Source organism: Cygnus atratus, chromosome 21, assembly GCF_013377495.2.
Source record: "Cygnus atratus isolate AKBS03 ecotype Queensland, Australia chromosome 21, CAtr_DNAZoo_HiC_assembly, whole genome shotgun sequence".
In the NCBI taxonomy this organism is placed as follows: Eukaryota; Metazoa; Chordata; class Aves; order Anseriformes; family Anatidae; genus Cygnus; species Cygnus atratus.
This window is the reverse complement of record NC_066382.1, coordinates 4303011-4328575: the sequence shown is the minus strand read 5'-3', so window position 1 is coordinate 4328575 and position 25565 is coordinate 4303011. Positions and strand designations below refer to the sequence as shown.

Genomic DNA, 25565 nt, shown 5'->3' with positions numbered 1-25565 from the left:
AGCACAATCCATGACCTTTCATCCAGCCCACGCGCCTGAGCTTACCCCACGGACTGCAGACAGCCTTGTTTCATAACACACATTGGGCTGGAGACTTCCCTTCCTGAAAGGACAAGTGGTAGCAAGGCATCTCGTCAGGACCTCTGTTTCCCTGCCTCCCTCTCAAGTAGAGGAAGCCAGCCCGAGCACCGTAATCTGTACCCACAGAGGCTGGGATCAGCTCTAAGAGGCTCTCAGTCCCTGCAAGACGATACATTTTTGGCATGAGAGCTGTTAGCCCATCTTCCTATAGAGAGGCTACTCACTCTAATACTCTCAAGCAATTCTTTTGTAGTTTTTCCTGAAGCTGCTTCAAGGATGCATTGCCCTCAGTATCCCAGCAGGATCAGAAGGACGCGTAGCTTAAACCAGTTCTACAGCTGGCTTCGGACCTCTGCCTTGCAGACACCACTGCTTCTCATCTCCTTGCCCTGCGATGTCTCCATTTCCTTTCCGCTCTTACTCACAGACCAGGGCTGTTACACAGCAAACACTGCTCAACTCAGGACAGCGAGACTCTGGCTAGAAGTGGTTCATTTATTGGTGGTGTAACAGACAGATGTGAAAAGGAGTTGAGCAATTCGCTGTGGTTTCCCTGCATGCTCCTTGTACAACAGAAAGCCTGACTCCAACCAGATCCTTACCACTACGGAGCACTGCCACAGAGGCACATCAGTACCTGCACAGCAGGGCAAGCGGCATCGGATGGCACAAGGAGTACGGTTAAGTTCACCCTGGGGCCTGAGAGAAGCCACAGTGAGCGGGGCTGAACAAACAGGCCAGAGAGCTAGCGACTAAAGCTCTTTCCCCAAAGGCAGGATAGTCCCAAGTTTACCATCCCACACAACTGACAGCTCCGCATCTTAGCCAAGGGCTGAGAAACATAGCCAGCGTCCCTTCCCATGTCCCACATCTGCAGCTGCAGCAGTGACCTTCCTTACACCTCTCCCCTTTGCTCTTCTCCAACATCCTGCTGGTCTAGAATAGCACTTCGTAGCCAACTGGCAAAATGCTATTTTCCAGAAGCAACTGAACTATAGTTTCTAGCAAGTTATTTCCTGGCAACTGCTACAAGCCTAGGGAACTGATTTGATCAACTCCAGCGCCAGGTGGAACTCGGCATCTGCATCGTGCTTGGTGCCACAGGACAGACTGCCGCATGCTCAGACACCAGCCCAGCTATATTCTCCCCGTGGCTCCAGTTCGCAATACATACGAATGGATTGCAGACACTCCTTGATTTTCCAACACAGAGGTTGTGGACAGGCTGGAGTGGGGACATGCTGTAGCTGATGAAGATCAGATGCGGGGAGTTCAGCTTTGAGCCACAGCTCTGCGCTCCAGATAGATTCTTTTGGAGGAAATAGAAAGAAGCTGTGCCTTGGCAGTTGTGCCTGAGCCAAGACAGGACCTGTATATGGTTTTATAGCAGTAGGAAGAAAGACCCAGACAACTCCCTTCTTCCTCTGAGGGAAGGGCAAGGAAACACTGCAGCGAGGTTACAAAGCAATGCAGCTACTGCAGATAGAAACCGAGTTAGTGCAGTTGCTGTACTTTTATCTACAGCCCTACTCCTGCTCAAAGCGCTCTGCAGACGTTAGTCATCAGCACGGTCATTCTGCAGAGCAAGCTGTTTCCAGCCGATGCACTGAGACACTTGTTTGAGCAACTTATGGGAGGCTACAGTGCTCCAGCTACAACACGCTCCGCCAGCACAACAAGTCCTCCACGTGCTTCAGCACGCAGATACCTATTTAGAGGACACAGAAGCACTGGCTCAAATGCTTTCCAGACCAAGCGAGACATACTTGCTGCATACCAGGTTGCAGTCTCACCGGTCACATTTGGTAAAGTCACTTTTTTAAGCTCCTGGTACCATTTCCAGTCTCGAAGCATCCGACAAGTGATTCTTCTCCTCATTGCTTGTGTCAGTAACACATTTTCTGGGGATAGGGTTTGCTTATATTGAAATTAAGGCCATTTGGAAGCTGTTTCCAGGTTGATTGAATGAAGTCTCTGCCTTAAGCAAAAGGCACTGATGTCCTGGAGTCTTGGGAGAGCTTATTTCAAGGAGAAAAACTACGCTAGCATAGATCCCAACAGGAGAAGTCAGCTGCAAGAGGCACAGGCTTTTCACCATTATGATTTCTTCACATGGTCTCAGGGGACAGCTCTGCTCTGCCTGCAGACTACAGAAATAAGTCATACAGGGAGCAGGAAGGCAGGCCACATGCAACTTTTCCACCTTGCCCCGTGTATCACCTTTTGTAGACTTTTGAACCTGTCTGACCGCCTCAATTGCCCTTTCCTTATGTTACTGAGATTTGGCACGTCAACTAGTGGTGTTGCCAGAGAATGCCTCCCATCCCAGCAAGGCTGAAGTCTCCACTTGGCACGCTGCAAACACAGAACCCCCAGTTTAACAAACAAGCTGCACTTGAAAGACTAGTTTGTGGGACTAACCACCAAGCACACGAACAGTGCTTGTCTTACAGCTTCCCCGTCCTTTAGCAGCCACCTCCGTGCTGCTTTTCTACTGCCACACAAGTTAATCAGCCCAGTTTCTAAAAAGTTTTCTATAACCAAGGATTATACTGAGGCTTCTGCTCAGGTACCATATAGCACTGCCCTCACGTAAGGGCTCCTTCAGGGCAAGGGGCTGACTTGAGCTCTGCAAAGATCTTAGAAACTCTACGACAAGTGGAAGCTCCAAGTGCTAACGCAACCAGCAGGGAAGCATCTCTGATGAGCTCCTCAGGACCTGTAGATTAAAAGGCTACACAGGAAGAAGTGCCGGTGTCTTCCAGAGCTCTTTTCAGACCATCTTCACAGAAAGTCACGAGAAGAGTAAGCCATTTAGACCACACCTCAAAATGTGAGTTAGAGGTATAGACAAAGGACAGCCTGAGCAGAGTCAGGGAAATGAACAGGAAGGACAGAGGACTCGAAGGTACCTGCCCTGACAAGGCTGAGTTACAACACTGCAATGCTTCAGTTTCCCTTTCAAAAGGGTTTCAAACTGACTAGGTTGGTCAGCTACTCTGGAGCCTTTGTTGAAAGCCAGTCTGAACTGGGATTACAAAAAGGGAAGCGGGAATACCCACATACCTTCACTGTAGTTACTAATGGACCAGAGGATTGTCGTCCAGTCACAGGTCATTCCAGTGCACTGAAAGCCACAACGAGCAGTGCTGCATTAGTCAGTTCCTCTCCTCCAGCCCTTCCCATCCCATTCCTCACCCTGCTTGCACAAGCGTCAATGCGAGCACGCTAAGACTGAACTGGGAACCCATCCAGGAAGGTGCTGCTCCCCAGGCTGGTTCACGGCCTGGCGCTGCAAGCCTTTGTCCCAGCTCAAAAGAGGGGACAAAGCAAGCAACAGTATTTTGGCTGGCACTACTCTCCAGAAGCCATTCCATAGATGGAGTAAAACTGTATAGTTTTTTTTTTTTTAGCACTGGTATTAAAGAGTCAGCACCTGGCCAAGTTGCCACATCAGCCTCATGTTTCTCCCTCCTTCCCTCCAGCACTGAAGCTGGAACATCCCACGACAAGCTGCATTTAGAAAGGCATTCCCTCCACAATTAGGCCACCAGAAGTTTTAAATGTCAGTGTTTATGCCCAAAGCTATTTGCATTAAATGCTACATAATCCATAATGAGCCACCCTCTTATACAAGGGCTCTATTCTTTCAGTTATTTCCTCATTTACTAATTTGCACTTTACCTAGCACACCGTCCAGCCCTCACATCCAAGTAGCTTTATTCATTAGTGTTGCCTTGTAATCAGTAGATGTGGAAGACAGCAGTGAGCAGCAAGAATGAAGCTTGTTTCTACCTCTGCCCAGAGTTTCTGTTCCTGTCTTGGAAGCTCTTTTTGGCTAAGACTGCAAGAGTGGACAAAACAAGCCATCAGGAAAAAGGTTTTGGTAACAAAGCACTCCTTCCCCTCTGATATGAGTTAACAATGAATCACCGTGGTTTAATGCTAGCAGCAGCCGCTGTGTTAGAAGAAATCCATGTTAGAGTTCTCAGCCATCACCTATCAGAGCTCCCCATCTGTCTCCTTCCTAGGTGACAGCTGGGAAGAACAAAGACTTCCCACAGCTGCATCTTGTGCTACCCACTCCCAGTCCAGAGCTAGAGCCTCCCATTTTAGCTATCCTCAGCCTGGACAGATTTTTAGAAAGCCTCTCTCAAATATGCTGTGTTTGGAATGAAGGGAGCAACATGATTGCTATCTTGCTTGGGCTTGTCAGTCAGGCTGAAGAGTAAACCCATGGTCTAGACCAGCACCTCCTGCAGTTGGAAGAAGTCTTCTCTTCCAGGATAGCTGCTGCGCTGCTTTCAGTGGGCAGCACAAGGCAAAGCACAACACCTCCCTATACACCGGGAGCCCAGCAAGAGCTGATGGAAGTTGCCTAGTACTCACCAAGTACCATACCTGCACAAGGACAGGAACTGAGCTCTTACTGTATTAGCATCACATAGACTTAGGTATCCCAGACCTCAAGAGCAGCATTTTCTCAAGGAAGTGACTTCAAAATGTAAGGTACACAGCAGGTTATTAGGATATCAGCCCCTGCTCGTAAAAGCAATACCATTTATTCTGTCTGCAGACATACAGAATCCAGCAGGATCTCTTTCCTCAGGAAAACCATTTGCAGTTTAAGCTATTTTAATGAGGGCTGCCCAGCTACAGCCTCCTCCTTCCTCTTTTCATTTAAAGATGTCACAAGCACTGCTAACAGCAAAGCGAAAATCCCCACAGCAGAGCAGCTGCCAAGCACTAGATTACTCAGCCTGCTGCCCTCAAGTAGGTTTATTTTGTCTGAAGCTTCAGTACACATATCTACATCAAATACATCTATGCCAAAGGGGAAGTTGTGCAAGTGTCTGGTGCTGATGAGCAGCAGTACGGAACAAGCTGAAATCTGGGCCACGCGCCAGTAACAAAACCTCGGTCCATTACAAGAGTGGATCTCTGCTCCCTCTGAGCAAAGCATTGAACTTCTATGGCACCAAAAACAGAATGTTGTCCTCTGTAAAATTACAGGGACAGAGCAGCACATCCAGGAGCAGCAAAGCCAGCTCCTTCTGGTGAGAAACTGAAGTCACATTCCACCCCCGTGTCATTGCAGCACAGCCTGGGGAGCCTCAGCACAGCACTTCCTCGCTTGCTTTTCTTCCCCATGGATGGGCAGCGATGCTGCTACCAACCTACCAGGTAACCAGCAGGAGAAAGTGCTGAGTGAGCAGAAGGGCACACCTACCGCATCACAGGGAGAGAGGTAGGGCTAGAAGTGAAGGCAAACAGGAGCACAGAGGATGCCCTAAACTGCCTACACTACAGACAAAACTCCAAGGCTCAGCACACGATACCCAGCAGGACAGCATTCTGCTCCTCCTCACCAAAACCTGCTTTATCCCTGACAATGAAGGCAGTTAGATTTTCCTTCTCTTCCAGCTTCAGTTTCTTTGCATTACCATCCTCACCAACACAGCTGACATCTTTCTTCACATTCAGCAGCCTACTTCCAAGTTCGTCCCTGTTTTCCTCCCTTTTCCAGTCTGCATTCAGTCTGTAGTGGGCTTTCTGACTGAGGATTTCACAAGTTTTTCAGAAGTTTCAGAGTTTTTCTAACCCTATCAGACACCATAACAACGAAAACGCAAGAATGAGGTTCTGTAACTGAGACTACCATACACAATGAAGGATCTCTGCACAGCTACTGCCTGCATCCTTTTACAAGTGACCAGCGCTACAGCACAACATCATCCACAGAGCTTTAAGTAAAAGGAAGGCAGAGAGAGGATGCAGTGCAATGAGCACAACTTCTCCCCAAACTCCTTCCTTTACCCAGCTCAAACTGCAGCCAGCAGTACATTGCACCAGCAGCCTGCCTCAGCACGCGGAGCAGCTTCTCTTCCATCCTTTCTCTCACCAGCAGGTCACGGGCTGAAGCTAGCCATGCTCCTCTCACCTCTGATAGTCACAAGGTCACAGTCAAACCAAGTAACCAGCCAAGAAGCCCTGCAGTTTAGCAGCAGTCATTTCACATTATCTTGTTTAACGTCATGTAAGAAACCCGCAAGGCAGACAGGACAGCTGTTAAGCCCTTGAGCAGGATTGCTTGGGAGAAGAAATGCCTTCCAAAGGCACACCTGACATTAATCTCTGCTGTATCCTGCAATTCAGATCTGTCATCCTCTGGATTCAAGAAACAGGAGCTTTTTCTACTATACTGAGTAGAAAGCATCTCCCTAAGGATCTGTTCTGCCTCTCGTACCATATTTTTCCAGCATTCCCGAGGTGACAGAACAGCTGGTAAGAGCTGGCTGCATTGTTCAGCCCACAGCACTGCAGTGAGCTTCTAAAGGAGTCTGAGACACAGCACTGCACCAACACTTGCAGTGACAATGCAAACCCTACATGATGACTATAGAAATCCTCCTGACACTATAGATGGACTCAGAGGGAGAAACAGCAAGCTTGTGGCTGTTTTGAGAGCCTAGAAACACTGCTATCCTTCCAAGGACAGCCTGCTCCAAAGGGAACAACACTACTGTCAAGCAGAAAGGGCCCACCACTATGTGTGCAGCAATACCAGTAGTTAGGAAGTGAAATCAGCAAGTTTTGTACCTTACTTGTGACATTAAGAGAAGACTGGAAGAAAGCTTTTCATACATATTTTAAATCAGAGTTTAGAAATGGCAGTGGCGATGCTGAGATTTGAAAAAAAAGTAACTCATCTGTATCTCAGTGTGATTTATAGGACAGAAACGTATGGTAAGAGGTTCTCAGACCAACTTCCCCAGGAAATAAACAATCAAAACCCCCAGGTTACAGCCTGGCTGTACATACAAGCCTTGTCTGTCAACTAAGAAAAGAGCCTACCCACTTCCAAAAGTTAACTTTCTTCCAGTGGTATCACCCAGCGAGAGGCCTCCGCAAACTTATTTCAGGACCTCAGGAGGTCTCCAGTCCCATCTCCTCCTCCAAGCACGATCAGAGCTTTATCCAGTTTACTGTGGTCAGCCTTCAAAACTAGAGACTGCCCAGCCTCTGGGCAACCAGCTCCAATGTTTGACTCTCTTCATGATGAAGAAAACTCTTCCTTACACTTCGAGCTATACATCCTCTTCCCTGTTCAGGTCTTTCCAGTTCAATCAGCCAGTTTCATGCTGAACTTCGCGTTAATCCTCTGGTCGTGAACAAGTACGTGTAGTACAGCCTTTAATTGACAGTGAATCATTAAGCAATTTAAGCAGAGATTTAAAGAGTTCACAGGTCTTTGTCTTACCTTGCCACATGGAGAAAAAAAAAACGCAGCCTTCCATAGTATTTACCCAGATTCCTTTACCCTGGGCTTGCTGAGTGTTGAAAAAGAAGAATGAAGGTACATCCTGATGTATAAAGACCCTGTAGATCTTTCACAGCTTACTCAAGCTATAAATTCAGGTCTTTCCTGTCCTGAGGTGTGTGGAGACTGAGGGTATCACTGTTGAAGACAAACCTCACAAGAGGAGACAGTTGAGTCACTGAGGAAGTGATTTTTTATACTGTTTAGAAAACTGTTCTGTTCACTTAGCAAAAGGATGTTTTCAGAAGTCAACACCCCTGCATGTGCATCCAAAGCAAGAGTTCACACAAGTTATCACAGGTTCTTTAAATCAAGTTGAGGCTTCCTAACCTGAAAGCCCATCAAATTCTTCAATACCATCAGCACCTGTATCTGCAAAAAAGCTTTTTTGGTCCAGGCAGACAAAAAGCATAATCACTTGGGAAAAGTTAATTTTACAATTCATCTCCAAAAATGCCTGACTTCTGCTGTTTTCTAGGAGGTATTTTCTCCAGCCTCTACTCTCAAATTCAGTCTTGAAACCATAACCTGTATATTAGATGTGCCTCTGCTGCATCAGATAGCTCTTACAACATGGTAAATGACATCAGAAACATCTTTTCTTGTGTCCTGACTGCTAGCCAAGCCATCCAGACTTAAATTTAGGAGTTCTCCGTTTCCCAGAGTCACCGGCTCCATGAGCAATGCTGCGGCTCAGCCTTACCCACCAGCACCCTCCCTGTGCGGGGCCAACGTGCCCCTTGGAAACAATGCTCCCAAAGCACACAGCTTAGCCACGCCACCCTTTAGGAAGTGCTCCACCTTACAGGAACAGAGCTCATCTTTTTAAGTGGAAAAGATGAAAGCCCGAAGCTGGATGTTCACACAAACCTCACGCTCAATGCAAGTCTTTGAAGGCAGGAAGGCTAGGGAGGGCAGGGTGGACTGGGAAGAAGGCTGTCTCGCTAGAGGCTACGAATTGCTTCCCTACCACAAGAAGGGTCTGCAGACTTGTGTTCTCCTCTGCTCCTTCCCCCTGCTGTGCTCTACCTTCAGCTACGTGGTTGGCAACCTTGTGACAGCAGCCACGCACTGCAGCTTGTCAGCAGCCGGGAGCAAAACAATGTGGGGAAGAGCACTCCGCATCCCATCAGCTCTTCCCCAGGCACGGCCTCATCCCAAGGAGCTCAGCTTCACCTGCGCCTCCCTCCCAAACAGGAGGGTCACCGGTGTTCCCAGGCAAGGAGGGATCCGCACGCTGAGCAGACAGGGTTCAGGAGCTTCCAGCTCCCAGATCTGTTTCAAAGGAATGCAGAATTACCTTCAAAATAGAAACAGTTTTATTAAAGTTCACTAGGTACTTTGCTTTGAAATACAGGTTTTTTTCCCCCCTGCATCAGAGGGCTGTTAATTTCAGTCTTGTAGCAAGAAAGTCGAATAAATGAAAGCAGCATCTGCTTGGAAGAGATGAATGTAAGATAAAAGGTGTCTGTGACAGAAAGCTGGCAGCAGTCTTATGTTTTCTATTCAAGTTTGATCTGGGAACAACAACAAGCCGTAAAACATAATAAAAACTATGGAAAAACCCTTCCCAAATCCAGCAGCATAGCCGGAAGATGCAAATTTTCGTCTCCAACTGCTGCAACAGCCAGTTGATGCAAAGAGCCCAGACAAACCCAAACTCGCTACCCCGTGTAATCAAGCACCTTGGCTTGCTCAAGTCCACAACATCCCCGTCACAGCCCTCAGTTCCCTCTTCCCCTCCAAGCCTCCAGAGGGAAAGCAGTTTCCTAGGGATCTCCCTCGGCAGAAAGGAAGCAGAGTCACACCATGGCAGAACGCCTCCCGAATGTTTTGGCATAAATGGTCTGCAAGCCAGCCAGTAGAGAAAGGAAAAAAGCCTTGGCATTTCTTGTCTGCCTAGAACGGTCTGTTCCTTGCAGAGAGTCAAGTCAGGATCGTCATGAGCTTGTTATATAATACAAATTTTTAGACATTGTGCTCAAGTCCAGTCCTGTACGGCAACACAGAGGCACTGAGGGTTGTCACAGAAGTGCATCAAGGGCATGTCAACTGTGCTCTGCATCTCCACAAGCTTTAATTGGATTTATTGGCACTTCATGCAGCAGGGCAGGGGATGGCAGCCTTTTCTTCCTCGTGTTTTTCCATGCTGTAAAGCCATGCTGTGTTGTATGGGCTTCCACTGGAAAGAAACCTGACAGAGAGGACTTGTGTTCTGCTCACACCATCTAAATAGCGAGAGGAACATACAAGCATCTTTGCTCTTCTGTCATCTTCTCAGTACCTCTGAGACAAGTCCCTCCAAACATCTTACGCAGACTCAGCCTTCCTGAGAGCCACTTTGATCCGCCATCCTGAGGTTTTGGGTGGGAAAGGACTGTTTGCTGCCTTCTTCCCTCTGCTGTTTTGTAGCAAAAAGCTTCACTTATTAAAGCTATCTATGAAATGCAGAGCCAACACACAGGCTGCAGAATCTAAGTGCTGCGTGTGTGCTTTGGCTACCTACACTGCCTACCACGTGCACACACTTGTTTTACTTCAGCTCAGGATTTCTGCAAGGAAAGGATGGATCTTTATCCGTTCCCTGATCAGCTTACAGCTAACATGGAAACCTTTTACCTAACCTTTAAATTGCTTGAAACTATCAGGCCAAGAGAAGCCAACACAGTGCACTCAGCCTGACCCAACTCACTGCCAGTCTCTAGAAAGATGCGTTCACCTCGTTCCCGAAGCAGCTGCCAGGAGCTATGCAGCTCAAACAGGGGTTATGTGAGCAGAAATTCAAAGAGATAGCCAGATAAATATGCAACAAGCTAGTGCTGAGACATTTGTCAACATTTAGCAAACCACTCCAGCGGCATGCTCAGGAAGACAACCGTACACACAAGCAAAAGCCATCCCACAGCAGCTCTCCGTAAAGTGCTGAACTAAGAGGATATTCCTGGCAGACGGATTACACAAGAGGCAGCTCACACTGCCAGCTTTACTGGAACAGACACAGCAACTCCCCACAGCAGAGCACTCTGGGATGATGCCTCGCTAGATTTCTGCCTTGTCATTAGCCAAAAAAATTTAATGACATGGTTGGACTCTGTGTTTAAATATGGTATGTCCCCGGTCAATTATAATTAGGAAGAGAGACACCGCACATCTGAATGAAGGCTGCAGCTGGGCACGGTCTCAACATGATGCAATGTTTTGCTTTCACCATTACCTGAAAGGGTCCTTGGAAATTGCTATGGGTGTTTGAGATAAGCAGGGTTACCAAAAGCTTCATCTGGCGTTTTACATCACTCTGAATTGCGAAAGGCCTCACGTAATAGAGCAACTTTCGAAAGCTCTTCTAGCCTGGCTGCCTGAAGATTTGTCCCTGTGTGACTGGAACTAGACAAGTCCGATCTGAAAGCAGAGAACCAAAGTGAAACGGAATAAAGCACATTGTGAAAGCAGAGAACTAAACTGAAATGGAATAAAGCACATGGTGCAAACGGTGGCTGCAGGAACACAAATGCTGCCTTCAGAGGACATCTGCACCATAGGGTGGCCAGATATCCAAGAACAACTTTTTCCTGGAAATAACAGTCATGGTAAACAACAAATTGCCTTTTTTTTTTTTTGTCAAAACTAGCAACATGTACCTACAACACCACACAGTTGCTTCTCTTCTGGTTAGCGTCCACAGTAGCCTACAGTGGAATTTGTCCCTTAATTTGTCTTACTGGGCCACACTCCGAAATGCATTCCTAAACAGTTCGACTTGCTCAGGCTCCGTAAATCAAGTCATATTTTAAATAGCTTCCTCATCACCTCCGTGCCAACATTAAGCTGCACCTTGATCACTTATATTGAAGCAGTGAAGCAAATCCATGTGAGTAGGTCCAACGCTGCTGGCTTACGCAGTGGTAGTACCTCTCCGTGGGTAAAAGCAGGCATGAACTAACAGTCCACACCAGTTGCTTCACCACATGCAACTGGAACAACTGGTTAAGCACTCATGCTCTGAACCATACAGAGGATATATTACTACAGAGACACATACGTTGTCTGAAGAGAGATTTGGACAGGCTTTTTGATTACGAACAGCTTTAAATGTCACCCTTTAAGATAATATCTGAAAAGAGATGAAAATTTTTACTCTGGGCCATTTTAGTTTCGTCACCCAGACTCACAAGATGAAGCCCTGTACAGAGCAGTCCATCTTCAGCCCCAGCCACAAGAACAGATCTCCTAAATCATCCTTTTCCAAAAAAAACCTCCTAGCTCAGCATCATCAACGGTTACATCAAACATGACACTGGAACACGTAAAGGCTGCAATTAGCAGCCATGACAACTCTTACAGTATCAGTTTCACAGAAGATACCTTAAAGAAAGTTCATGTAAAGGGAATGTAATCTCCTCCTTCAGGCAGGAAGCAGCTACCCTGTTTTCATGGCCCAGCAACAACCCTGAGAAGACTCTGCCCACCACTGAGCTCAATTCCAGATATTAAAACCACGCATCAAGCCTCACTCTTCGTGTAATTTACGTACAAACGTGAAGGTTTTTAAAGGTATTCTGCCCTCTGCAAAGGGAAGGGCAGAGTTTGGGGAAGAAGGGGAAGTTTTCCATAAAGCCCATCTCAGAAGCACAGACTGGACTTGCTCATTCGACAGGGAGAACATGTGGCAATGAAGTCCAGCAAGTCTTGCAAAGCTGACTGATGGACATGTTACAGGTTTTGTTAGGTAGATGCTAAGACAATCTACTGCTAAGAAGGTAGCTACCAGCACATAAACATTTCAGGAAAGTTCCCTAACACCCCAAGCACCTCTGTGCTTCTTCCTAATCTAAAGGAAAGACCCTCACAATCTCCTCCAGGGAAGAACACAGGTGGCCACTCTTCAGCATCTGAGGTCTGGTCAGGGGGGACGCTAAGACAGTATTTATCCTTTGTTTCCAGCTTCCAAGCACCCTGACCCCACCACAGAAGCCTGAGTAAGCAGTCTGGAGATCACACATGTTCACCATCTCTTCCTTCCCTCCCTAGGGCTTCTCAGCAGACTAAACTGTGGATTTCCTCTCAAAAACAGAAATTCCAGTACCTGCAATTAAGCTAGCTTTCTGCTCGGACTATTCCAGACATGGCTGTCTGAGCCCTTTCCATTAAGGTTAACCATTCAAAAAAAGCCTCTCCAGTGCCAGAGATAGGAAACAGCACAGGAGCCGGTGATGGGGCAGGTTGATTAGATGTAAGCACGCCTGAGTTGTCTTATCTGGGCATTAAACAGCTGCCAGAACTTTTATAGTTCAAAGGCAACACAAAAGCCCGCACAGTCAACCTATCCTTCCAACATACCAAAGTCATCATAGGTCCTCATAAATCAGCATGCCTTCTAAATAAGTGTTTAATATAAACATTTGTACAGTCACTTAATTCCTGGTGAACCGAACTATTTGATGTGGGCCACAGAAAGCTCCCATGACATCAATGGAAAGTTTCCAATTAGGAAACCAAGTTTGAAGCACATTAAAAGAGCTTAAGAAGTATATATAGAGAGGAAGAAACCTTACAGGAACAATCAAGAGATCTGTTCTCAAGATGCAGCATACCTAGGAACAAGCAGAAAAAGAGAGGCTGCCTTGCATTTTCAGAGTTTAGCAACTCGGAATTCTAGAGACAAACCGTTGTATTAGCTGCTAGATCCCTTCAACATCTAAGCTCGTCTTTTGGCAGAGGCTGACCAGCCTCAGCAAGCATGTTCACCTGTTCTTCAGCTGCCACTGAAGTCCTTGATCCTTTTAAGGAGCCTGGATGGCTCCTACAGCTTCGCCTTGATTTGCTGTGCACAAGCACCAATTTAAGAGTAATACGGTGGCCACTGCCACCCACTGTTCAGTGCACCACAGCCACCCAAACATGGAATAAATGCGTGCTCTCTAGGATATCCAAAGCTTAGAAATTCAACTACAGCCACCACACCCAGCGTTTTGCCTTAAAAGCCTCCCACCAGACCAAGCTCACCTTGCAGCTTCATTTCTACAATCAGTTTGTTACACTCACCACCACTTCCTATGCTCAGCGAGACCATGAGCTGAATTCACCTCCCAGCCATCCCCTGCAGATAACCCCACTGCTCTGGTGATACCGTCCTACAGCTCGAAATCGCTGGCTACGGAAACCCCAGCTAAATGCATGCAGGCACGTACTAACCAGACCGCCCAGCTGCCCTGTCAGGCTTGCAGACAAACAGGGTGACATTCAGCCACCTGCAAAGCCACTTCTTTCACCACTGCCACCTGCTGGGCCACTGGCTTTGTCCACTCGGGGACAACGACAACTTCCACTCGATGCCCATTCAGCAGCACAGCCATGGGTCAGACAGGACCTCCAGGACCAGCTTGCTTTGTGGGGGGCTGAGATATGCCGAAACGAGCTTAACAGGGTATGGAGAGCTTCGTTAGCACAAAGGCTGTCTCAGTAAAGCCAGTGGTGGGCCTCCTGCTGTGCTGTTTGGCACCTTGGAACGAGGATCCCCGCGAGGCCAAGAGCTCTTTCAAGAGCAGTCCGGACCAGGGACTGGCTGTCTTTTTTTGGTGAAGGTCTGAAGAGAGCCTAATGCTGGTAACGTTTGGAGCAATGCACTCAGACATGTACTGGGGTACGAAACTGTCCTTCCCGTACACCTTAATGACGGTTAGATTGACAGCAATTCTCCGACCTCAAACACGCAGGGGTATTTGCCATCTGTCTTAATAGATGGTCTACAGCACATCCAGTGCCCCCTGAGGTCTCACCTGCATCAAGAAGCCTCTTCCCACTCCCACTTACAACTAAGAGCCCTTCAATTCTGTGTCTTCCCAGCAATAGCGAAACGATTGCCAGTCATCCTGCTCCCATTTCGCAGAAGAGTGCTGTAGCGCTTATCCCACAAAAACACAGTTCAGCTGAGCTTAAGCCATACACTTTGCTCTTGCGTGTTCCTAGATGCCTACCAGAAGCCACGCCGCCGCCCTGGCACAAAGCCCAAACCTGTTTCTACCTGCTAAGCTTAGTTGAGGGGCATTGCACATGTCCCACCGGTCAACAGAAGTTCTGTTCACCCCCATGGCAGCGTGCTGCCATACGACAGCGCCCACAGCAGCAAGCTGAGCTCTTCTACCCAGAGCCATCTGGCTGGGAAGAAAACACTGGATACTGACAACTGCATCCCTACAGCAAAGGGCAAAGGCTGAAGGCACATCACAAGTCACCACTAAATCAATTCCTGAAGAGCAGAAACCCCTTCTAGAAAGCACCACCAAGCGACTACACAAGTATACCTAGCAGCGAAATTCTCTTCTGAGACCAACAACCTTGCTAACCCCGCAGATTCACTTGAATTCCTTGCAGGTAAACATCTGGGCCTCTCTGCCACCCAGGAGAGGCACAGCACACTTGGCAAGCCTCCCGCCGCGGAGCAGCGCTGCCCTGGCTGTGGAACAAGCACGAGGGGAGTTGCACAACCGCAGCCTGCTTGCAGATGTGGGTTACGGCCCCTTCCAGGCTCACTCTAGTCAGGTGTCCCCTCCCATTTAACGTGTTGACACAGAGCTGTGCCTCTTGCAGATCCAGTTCAGGGTCCACAAGCTGGGCACCAGCCCGATTTCTCAGCTATCAAGCCTGGAGTTTTGATGTGATTCATGCCAGAAGTGCAGATCCAGGCCTGTGTGGGCACATACGACCTGCTCCTCCACAAGTCTCTCCGGAAGGCAACATCTTTCATCCTCTGATCCCCAGGGGACCAGAAGCACGTGAGGAACCTCAGTACCTCAGTAAGACCGGAGAGATTCGGCTGTGGAAGTATGCAGAATCAACTTTCCAGGGGAGCTCCGTTCCTCCGACGCCTGCTTCTTGCAAACAGGTCAGGAAGTTTAACTACACTCAAGGACCAGCGTGCTGCGAAGTATCTTGAAGCTGATAAACTGAGGCACGTACCAAGAACACAGCGTCTCCAGATTCCAGGATGATCCTCAGCCACTGAAGTACACTCATTTTAATAAACATAAGATACAAACTTTGTCCCTTTTTTCTCCCAAACGCCAACATACAGCAAGTCAAGCCCACAGCCTGGACAACCAGTAGCACACCACGCTGTTGCTCTGCCTCTGCTCCCCTGGCTTTTCACCGTTCCCCACACTCGCAGCCACTACCCATCAGATTAACAGCCCCTTTTTAACTTGTACAAATGCAAGCAGCAGCTGAACATTGGCAAGACAGCGTGCCACATACCTAACCTTACAGCAATATCCTGCCGGAATCAGTGCCATGTGTGCAGCCCTTCTGCCCTTTTCCTCCTCGGCTGCAAGCTAAGCTATGCTAGCAAGATCTAAGAGGTGCATGTGCCTGAATCAATCCCAGAGCCAAGTCTGAGGCTGAAACCACTTATAAATGTCTGTCTGATCCTTGTTGCAAGAGGGACACGGCACTCCAAGAAAGCTGCTATGTAGTAGGGAGGAAAGCAACGCGCTGGCTCACAGAAAAGAAACATTCATTAGGTTGATTCACTCCCACCCCCCAGCTCCATTTTGTTCCAGCTGGAAGTGCACAACACGCCGCATGGAAAACCCCGGCCCATTAGTAGTGAGACTGCGTGGGACATCAGGAGAGGAAGCCAAGCCCTCAAGTCATGACCACGGAGCTGTGACAGCAAGCCGTCGGTAAGAGCAGCACACATCAACCTGCAGCGGCTCCTGCCCATCACGTAACCCCAGAACAGACAGCTATACTCCGTGCCTGTACAAGCGAGCCTCACATTGATAAGCCAGGTGCTTTCTGTATTCATACAGACCCCAAACCTCCTTTCAGCTGAAATGCCAGCAGGTTTCTTCTAGGAACTGCCACACAGAGCTAGTGCATCAGTGCTAACTGTCGAAGTTCAGCTTAAGTTACAGGGAATTATTGACATGGGCACCACCCGAAACTTCAAGTCCCAAATGCACCAGTGCCCTGGCATTGAAATGGGACAAGGCAATCCCTCCCTTGTCACCCAGGTTCAATAAGATGACATGTTTGGTCTTTAAATAGCTATGGAAAATTGGCCATCAAAGACAGCCCCAGGCAGAACTGCTGACAACACAGCACCAGCCCCTCCATACCACATACCCAGCGTCCCGATTCCTCTATGGGCCAAGACTGGAAGCATTTCAAGGGTTATCGTTGCCTTCACTAAGAAGCTTTGCTTGCTTCCCTGCAGCACAGCTCACCAGGCTACATCCCTACCAACCCGGGGCTCCTGAAGCCCAACGCGACGATGAATTAGGGTGTCTAGGAAAGAACTGCGCTTGGGCAAACTCCAGGACTTCCTTCAAGCCTCAGGACACCATAGCTGGAATCCAGGCATTTTTCACATCCCTGCTTAATGTAGAGTTTAACTTCCAACAGGCCATTCAAACCAGAAGTTGTCCACAGTGAAGTTGCCAAAAGCTTAAACTAAGGATTTCTAAACATCTGAGACCAATGTAGCCTGCTCATGTAGAGAACAGCTTGGCCTTAGCCCTTGCTTGCTTTTCTTGGCTGTTTACCATCAGTGGCTCACGTTCTTTAGAACTAAGTTGTTTCTGTAGTTTTTGTGCAACCGAGTGCCTTTGTACATTTATGGTGTCAAGGCCCCATCCGGGATCTCCTCAGGACAGATTCCTGACATGATAACATACCAGCTATCCAAAGAAAGCAGTTTGAACCTAACATCTACACAGCTGCTCCAACTTACAAGCTTCATCAAATTCCCCTCCCAGGCTAAAAGGAAAAAGCCCATGTTTGGTAACCCCACATTCAGACATTACCACCTTCTGCCCCCAAGCTCTTATGTCAAGAGTTGTTGCTCTCACTTTGAAATCAGGCAGATGTTTGTGTGTTTTCCTTTCTGTAAGAGTAAAAAGCTTCCAGCTCCCAGGGGAAGTTTTGCAGGTTAAGAGCTTTAGTGTTATACAGTAGTAGCACTGCTCTGGTTCGAAGTCGGTCTTCACATTTCCTAGCAGAGAAAAACCAGCAGAGCCAGAAGTAGACAAGCATTAGAGAAAAAGACTCCAGGGTTAAGGATAGGTAAGGCAAGGAGAGGTGACTGTTCTAGTAAGGTCAGATGTTCATCCAAAAATCTTCCTTAAAGCTGAAGTTCAACCCTGCTTAAACACAACACAGAAAAACAGAAGGGAGGCAAGGCCCCGCCATCAGGGGATGAACAGAAAGCCTGCAGCACGCTAAGCGCCCTGCTCCCAGCTGGGGCACTTCTGCACTGTGGATAAGGAAGACATTTCCCACCTTCCCCACCCCAGCATCGTAATTCCACCCAATACCAACCGCTTGCATAAGCCACGGGGTAGAAACCATTAAATAAAACCTGGTATTAGCAGCCATCCCTGCCAAAGGTAATCATGTAAGAAAAAGGTTACTTTTTCTCCCTTTCTAAAGAACCCTCAAGCCAAACATTCAGTGACTGAAGCAAGGCCACACATCAAGCCAGACGTATAGAAAGGATTAGCCCACAGCTGTCCCTGGCTCGCAGCCCTGCGCTCATCCCTCTAAACCACACTCCCTGGGGCACACGTAACCCTGTCAGACTGCTACGAGCACCAGCTGGAAAGCTCTGGATCCCAGGCAGGGCAGCACGCAACTGAAGGCTGTCCCCAGCAGTCATGTAATAGCACCAAGACCCATCTCACCGGCCTGCAGCTGCTCGTACCAGTGGTCCATGCCCAGAGCACAAACAATGAACAGGCTAAGAAACCGCTCTTCTCTCCATACTCTGCCCAAAGAAGGGGCACCTGCAAAGGCTGCCTGCACTAGGACAATTTTACTCAGTCACAACTCGAGAGCAGGACGTTATCCAGCTCAGCTGATGTCCTGCAGGATCCTTGTTCACCCCCCAAGGGGGTTGGACACCGCGACAGCATCCAGCTCACACCACACCAATCTTATCAGGGAGAGTCTGCCTGCATTTCCATCCCCGAAATGCTACACAAAAGAGTTGAGGCAGCTTGTGTCACCCACAGCTGCCAAAGAGTAGCTCCCATACCCAATTAACGCCCAGAATTAAAATTTAAACCACAATCTCAGTACAAAAACATGCCTCAGCCACACGCTGTTCCCAGATGGGCAGCTCCAGAGCACCAGTCACTCCTGAGCCTCTCCGGGATCAAAGCTCTGCCTGCTTCCAGAGCTCAGAGCAGGTTTGTTTCAAGCTCCCGCTGCAGCCTTGTTTCAGGGGGATGGGGACGGATTGTTTAGTGACTAGCTAAGAAGCCAGTACTCAGAGTCCCTGGCTTTTAAATCCCCAATAATGGGATGCATCTGCAACAAATGCTTTGGTTGACATGAAGACGCCTTCGCATTTTAAGGAGGACAAGCGGCATCCAGCTGGACTGACTGCAAGGGAGGGAAGTCAGGCCTTGCCTGTAAGACACACAGGGATTCGTTGGCGCTTCAGCACTCAGTTATTCCAATCACTGACCAGCAGCAAGGTTTCACTGCCACCAAGAATATCAATGCCTTTAACTAAGCCAGGAAAGAATTGCTAAGCAAACACCTCACCAACACATGCATCAGCGTTTACTACAGCACTGCGAGTTTGTCAGGAAAGACAACCTGGACAGAACAAGGTCAGCGAAACAGCGAGACTGACAGACACCCATCCGCTTGCTCTCAAGCACCTTCCCTGTGACATTTATGTGAAGCTGTTTCTGCAGAGACACAGCAGAAGCCCAGTGCTGCAGCCTGTCCTTTGGGGGGAGGGTAGGACCGGAGCAGGTAGCACTGTTCTTGACCTCCCAGCTACGAGGCCAGCAAAAGCAGCAGCAGACATACAAGAACATGGGGTGAGTTCTCCCCGTGGTACGCACCACGCCAGACATCCTGCTTTCCAGTAGCACGCGCGTAGCCTTCAGACAGCTTGGTTTACGCTCCTCCCAGGTGCAAAGCCATGTGTATATAACGAGGCTACATCTCCATCACACATCACTGCAAGCATCCCTGAGTTTCCCCTTGCTCTGCTGGACTAGAAGGGTTTTCGCTGGGTGACTGGCCCCGTTTCCAGAAGCCACGCTCCACACAGGCACAGGCCTAGAGGCAAGAGCAGGCTCCAGAGAATGGAGGGGATTTTTCCTAGCAGTAACACAGGTGACTGCAGAAAGGAAACATTAGACTTCAAGATGTTAGATCAACTCTGAACTAGCTCAGAAGCCGTATCACTAGCTGCGTGTCTTTTCAGAGCTGAGGTACTTTAACCACTTGAAATGTGGTTTTGTGAAGCTCAGAAACAGCAGACATGGATGGTTCATACCCATATCCCCAGACCAGCAAGAAGGGAAGAGTTATACTGTACCCAGGGAAGTAAGCAAGAATCCTTAGCTGGATTTATCTCCTCTTTTTCTAAAGCTATTCCCAATCCTCAATCCCACCCAAAACACAGCACTTGTGTATCAAGAGTTCAAATAAATCAACAGCACGCTGAGCAGACAGCACAAACCCATCCGAGCCAGGCACTTCTCACACTTCTCTAAGCAAAGTCTGGCAGTTGCCAAAGTGGAAGTCAGAAGAGCTCTGAAACTATCAGCTGCAGCCTGGGCAAAGCAGCCAGCATCTCCCCTGTCACTGGACATGTGTGCAAGTTTTAGTTCTGCAAAAAGATCTGCAAGCCATTAGGATCTCATGTTTGAGAATCCACATGGACAAGGACTAAGTTCAGTGGGTGACTGAACAGGAGCAGACTCCGCTTGATTTAGAGTTGATCCACGCCCCCTTTGATCCCCTAGTCTAAGAAAAAGGCGTGCCTAGTCCGACACGCACAGCTGTCAATAACCTGAACAGCTTGAGTCAGAAGTAATTTCAGATGTCTCAATATTTGTGCTTGTTTTTAAAGCTTTTTTCTTGGATGCTGCAGCAATACCAAGCAGTTCTGTTGCCTCCCAAATGTTACAACACTTTTTCCCCTGAGCCACAATAAACAGTCCACAGCACTAGACAGGTATGTGCATTTACTAAACAGAAAGTCAATAGCTCCCAGCCTGGGAGTGCCGAGAACAAATCAACAAGCTCAACTGCTGAAAGCCACCCTTTACCCATAAGCCAGAAACAGGTGTTCTTTTTTGGCCCAACACAGCACTAGGACAGACTGAAGCTCTGAAGATCACTGCTGCACCTCTCATCTAGACTTGACAGGACTTCACTTTGTTTTTAAAAAGCAAGCCCCCAAGCTTCCTGTCCTGTTTTGAGCTTTAATACAGTCTACTTAAGCTTTACAACTCACTAATTCTCTCACAAGGGCATCCCTTGGGAGGGAAACTCACAAGAGTGAATTTCCTTCAGTCTCCTATCATACTCAGCTGCCCAACAAGAGTGCTGGATAACCCTTCTCCACCCAGCAGTATGATCAGGGGGAAGAAAGTTTCCCGATCAACTCAGCAGGCCGACTTACTGTAGCTCAGGAGCTCCTAAACCTACAAGATTTAAGTGGTGCAGAGCTGCTAGTGAATCTATGCCCCTTCCCCTTTTTTTCTTTTTTAAAAAAGGTGACACTGCTTTAGTAGTCCATGAGGAAACCCTGTTAACCGCGGTCTCCCCAGCCTGCACCCACGAGCTTGGAAACCAGGACTTTGAAGCTAGGCTTTCCTCAGACTTGCACTTCACCAAGTGTTTGGCCATCTCCTGTAACACATACCCCATCTCTGCCAAGGACAACTGCACTCCCCTCCCCTCCACCCCAGCAGTTATTTATTGAAACAGAGGCAGCTGTAGCAATTACTCACATGGAAGAGTAACTCAAGGGAAGATCTTTGTTGCCCAGAGCTGTGTAGTGACTGGAAGTGAGTCAACACCTTGACATCAACCCAATCGATGGTGACCACCAGCAAAGCATCCAGCGACCACAGTTCAGTAACCTTGGTTCTCAGACACTTACTCACTTTTATTCTGCAGGCATTACACAGCTTTGCCTGGAAGCAACTGATGTCTAACTCCTATCTTGTACTAGCAGATTAGTTTGCTAGCTCGTGTCACATGCCTGCAAACGCAGAGGAGCAGGGCAGCAGGTTTCACAGCTAGCCACATATACCAGCCTTTAGCACGGTCAAGGTTCAGGCAACTCGTACCATGACAGGCCTCGTTAGTATAATTCACACAGGTCTACAAGATGTTTCTTTACTGCTGTAATGCTACCATCACTCTACTAGGTAACAGAAGCCTCCCTGCATAGGACGGCAAGATAAGCTGTGCCAGTGGAGCATCACTGTACATCCCAGCTGATGTCATCTCATTGATGCTCCCTGCCAACACCAGTTAATCCTCACTCCCCTTGTCGGCACAAGCCCTGACTCCAGACTAAGTCAGTACATGTACACTTCCACCCAAAACTGTAAGTACAACCTCACACGGGTGTATCAGAGCCGGCCAGTCTGTACTGGCTATAAGGTGCCAGTTCCAGCATATTCAGTGGCACCAGCCACAAAATCTGACAGAGACAAACCTCAGCCACCGGGCATGCTCTCTTCCACATCTTATGATCTTCAGAAACACTGAAATGTGAAGACTAACCGTCAGCAGTCTGCACTCAGACCACAAAGATTGGCATAGCATGCAGACTGGCTCACTATCTACAGATTTATAATTCAGGTGACTTCATGAATTTAATTATCCCTCACAAGAGGGACTCGAGGAGACAAGCAGCCCTTGCAGACTGCTTTCACTTTGAGGAAAGGAAACACAGGAGGCCAGGGCGAGACAAGAGAGCAGCAAGCCGAGCACATTTTCCACATCCCGGACCCAGCTGCAGCGATCTGACTCCACACAGACACAGCACATCTCAGCTAGCCAGTTCCTGGAACACAAAACCACATCTCTAACGTAAGTTTACAAACAAACTTCAGTCACATTATAGTGCGATTCAGCAACCTCCCCAGCCGGAGAGCGGCTGCAAAAGCCTGCTGCTGATGTACTGCAACAACACAATGCCCCCCAGAGGACTGCTCAAGTTCATCCCTTGTCTTCAGCAGAACTAAGGGTGGGGGGGGAAGAATAAATTACAGCTTTACGAAACCATCATCACAACGCCCCAGAGCCATGACAGGGCTGGAGGCCAGGCACACTGACAGAGCAGGGAGGAGACGGGCGCACCAGCAGCCGGTTGGCCGGGGAGGGCTCCTCCAGAAGCCAGTGAAGTGCCTCTCAGTGCTGCCATTCACTTGGTAAACAGTAGCACAGCCCCACCACGCTCCCAGTAGCTTCCCTATCAACTCACCACAGAAATTGCCTTCTTCCTAGGCTGAGATAGGTACTTTGACCCCATCCAGATCTCTTGCTGAGGAAAGATTGCTTCTGGGACAAAAAGGTCATAAACTCTTCCTGCATCGCTATCAGGAAAAGAAAAGCCAATCTATCTCCAACGCAGCAACTTCCATCTTTATAATCATTTTGTAAACTTCCTTATCTTGAGCAATGGCTCACTTCATAGATTTCTGCTCAGGCATGGCCACCGCCGCTCACCAGCCGCGCTGACTGCCCACGTCCATCCTGTAGCAGCGGGAGCAGACAGCATGCTTCTGTTGTTCTTCGAGCAACGCTCGGCACTTCGGATGGAGGATTACACAGGCTCCTATCACATTGGCACGGGTTTATGTAGGATAAAGGCCGATATCCATTAGGCCCGTGCTCCAGAGACCACCAAAGCAGCACCGCAACCACCGAGCAAACAACCCGACCTCCTTACCGAGCTGAGCCTCGCTCATCGCCTCCACCCCCGGCTGCACCTCCGGGTCACAAAGCCGGGCTTGAGCCCAGCGCTTGCTTTTTTTTTTTTTTTTTTTTTTTAATTCTTATTTTATCTTTCGGGAAGCTGGCACCGGTTCCACACAGCCCGCGCTGGCCGGGGAGCGGGGAGCAGCGCCCCGCTGCGAGGGATGGGAAGGGGAAGGAGGGGAAGGAAGCGGGGGAGAGGCCTCGGCAGCCCGGTGGCCGCCACCCCAGGGAAGAAACCCCCCCCCACCGCCGCCGGCTCCTACCGTCCGCAGGCCGCCCCATGGCAGCGGCCGCGCCGGGTCCCGCCGGAGCCTGCTCCCGGGGCCGCGCCGCGCAGCGCCCGTGGCTGGGCGGGCTGCGGGCAGGCTGCAGCCGCGGCTCCTCCCGCCGTCACATGGCACAAATAACGCCCGCAGCCCGCCCCGATCCGCCCCGAGACCGCCCCGGCCCCGGGACCGGCCCCCGGGGTCCGCTTGGGCCCGGCCCCGGGCCTGGCTCCGGCCGGCTGCGGGCCCGTGAGGAGTCCCCGGGCCTGGGCGCGGCGAGGCGGCGGCCTCTCGGCGGGCAGGAAGGAGACCGGCGGCTCTCTGAGGGGGGTTCGGGCCTCGGTTGACGCCGAGCTGTAATATTTGCATGGCAAAGGCTTCGGGCAACGCGTGTCTGCTGTGTTTTTTTTAAAAAAAAAACTGATCGATTTGTTTACAGAAGTAAATCAAGGAAGTACAACCCCGTTGGGTCTCTTCGCAACGCACAACTCTGTTCGTTGGAGACTTTGTGCACAAAGCGAGTTTTGGGACAAATTTGAGTCAGCGATGTCCCTTTGAGATGATTCATTTTCGGTATTCCCAGACAAAAAGAGTGTGTAGCAATACAGCTGGCAGCTACACGCTGGTGACTCGGTGCAAATTAGGCGAGAGCTCCAGGGACCACCCGAGAGCTGCAGGAAGCGGCGAGAATGATTTGGGGGGCGGCATTGTGGCATCCGAGCCGGGACACACCGAGTGCCCCTGCCAGTGACCGAGGTTATTGTCTGGGGGATTGGACATGAACAATGGGCCTTGGCCACTTCTCATCACTAGTGGTCTTGGGGCACACCTGAAAAAGGGAGCGGGGTTCATTTGTGCGTCCTCATTTGTATGTCCCTGCTTCCAGAGGGCTTTGCTTTCATCTCTGCTGGAGCTCCTCTGCAGCACAGGGCCTTAATTCAAGGTTTAACCGTAAATGTGCAAGTGTGTCCTCCTTCCCTACCTTCTAATCAGGATAATGAGCCGCTCTTTCCCTTGCCGTGCTCCTTCTTAGGGGCTGCAGGAGGTGAGCGGTGAGGAAGGTGATTCCCAGGTGTACAGAGGTGCTGGATCTCTGGGGAGGCTGCAGGCTTTTTGCCACATCTTGGGGGCCATGCATCGATGCACAACTTGCAACATAACAGCAGTGCTTACGAGGAAGAGATCGAGTAGCTGCAGATGGGTGGAGATGAAATTGCATGGCCCCAGGGACTGTATGCTCCCCACTGCTAGCTTCCTTCTTCAGTAAGGTGCTCACAGCAGGGCATTCAGTGACCTATAATGGCGTCGGGAACGGTGCTGAACCCACCAAACTGTCAGGAGAAATAAGGCTGCATCTTCCCTAGGACCTTGCAATGCAAAGGCCGAGGTGTGGTAACTTGCTGAACAACCCCCTCCTCACCCCTTTCTGGCCATGCAGTCAAAAACACCCCTGCCATTGCAAGGAAATAATCCCGTTGTGCTCCATGGGGCAATGCACGCAGGGGAAGTAGTTCATGTGTGCATTCGTGTCATTGCAGGATGGAGGCACTAATTTGTTAAGCATATTTTGAACTCCTTGGGGAATTGTCGCTCTGTGCCAGCTATTGTGGTTCATTAAATAACACATTCACATTGCATTAAATTTATTACTCCAGCTGACCAGAAACACCAGGGAGCTGGTAGATACAGCACAAATAGGCCCTTTCACACCCTGCAAGATAGAAATGGGAGAAGTTTCCTGGTAAACAGATAGGTGTTTGAGTAGCTTTTTCAAAACTGTTTTGCTTTGACCTATGCCTGCTGCCATTTCAGTCAATTTTCTCCAATAAATTCAGCAGAAGTTACTGAGCAATGGTCCCCCAAGTGTATTGTGCAAATCTCCCCCTTTTCCTCCAGGTTACTGTCCTGATCTCTGGCAGTTGGGCCTGTACTCACCGCAGACCCTGTAAATATTTCTTGGAGTGTGCAGAGGAAGGATTTTGATGCTGCAAACTGGCTCCGGTGGTTTCTGTGGTCACACCTGCAGCTTTCTTTGTGCATCCATCCCTGTCTGTGGAGAGTTTTCCCAGTTATCACCACTGTTTAGAAGCCTCTCCTATCTCCTCTGGCTGTGCCAAAAATGTTAGAGGAATGTATCGCCTAGGCATAAAATG

The 25565-nt window shown here is 49.1% G+C and overlaps 1 protein-coding gene across 8 annotated transcripts in view; it reads right to left on the bottom strand.

Annotated features, from left to right (window-relative positions):
* SPSB1 (splA/ryanodine receptor domain and SOCS box containing 1) overlaps window positions 1-23549 on the bottom strand; it is a 39333-nt gene extending 15784 nt beyond the window's left edge. The window contains exons 1-2 of one of the 8 annotated variants that reach the window (XM_035557448.2): window positions 23410-23534; window positions 8579-8677 (exon numbers count right to left, since the gene is read on the bottom strand). The gene's annotated coding sequence lies outside the window, so the exon portion shown is untranslated. Of the gene's footprint in view, window positions 1-3147; window positions 3209-3765; window positions 3921-6936; window positions 8678-19257; window positions 20138-22649; window positions 23004-23409 lie in introns of those variants that run through there. The other 7 variants (XM_035557441.2, XM_035557444.2, XM_035557445.2 and 4 more) reach the window with 7 other exon arrangements.
* Between the last annotated feature and the right edge of the window lie 2016 nt (window positions 23550-25565).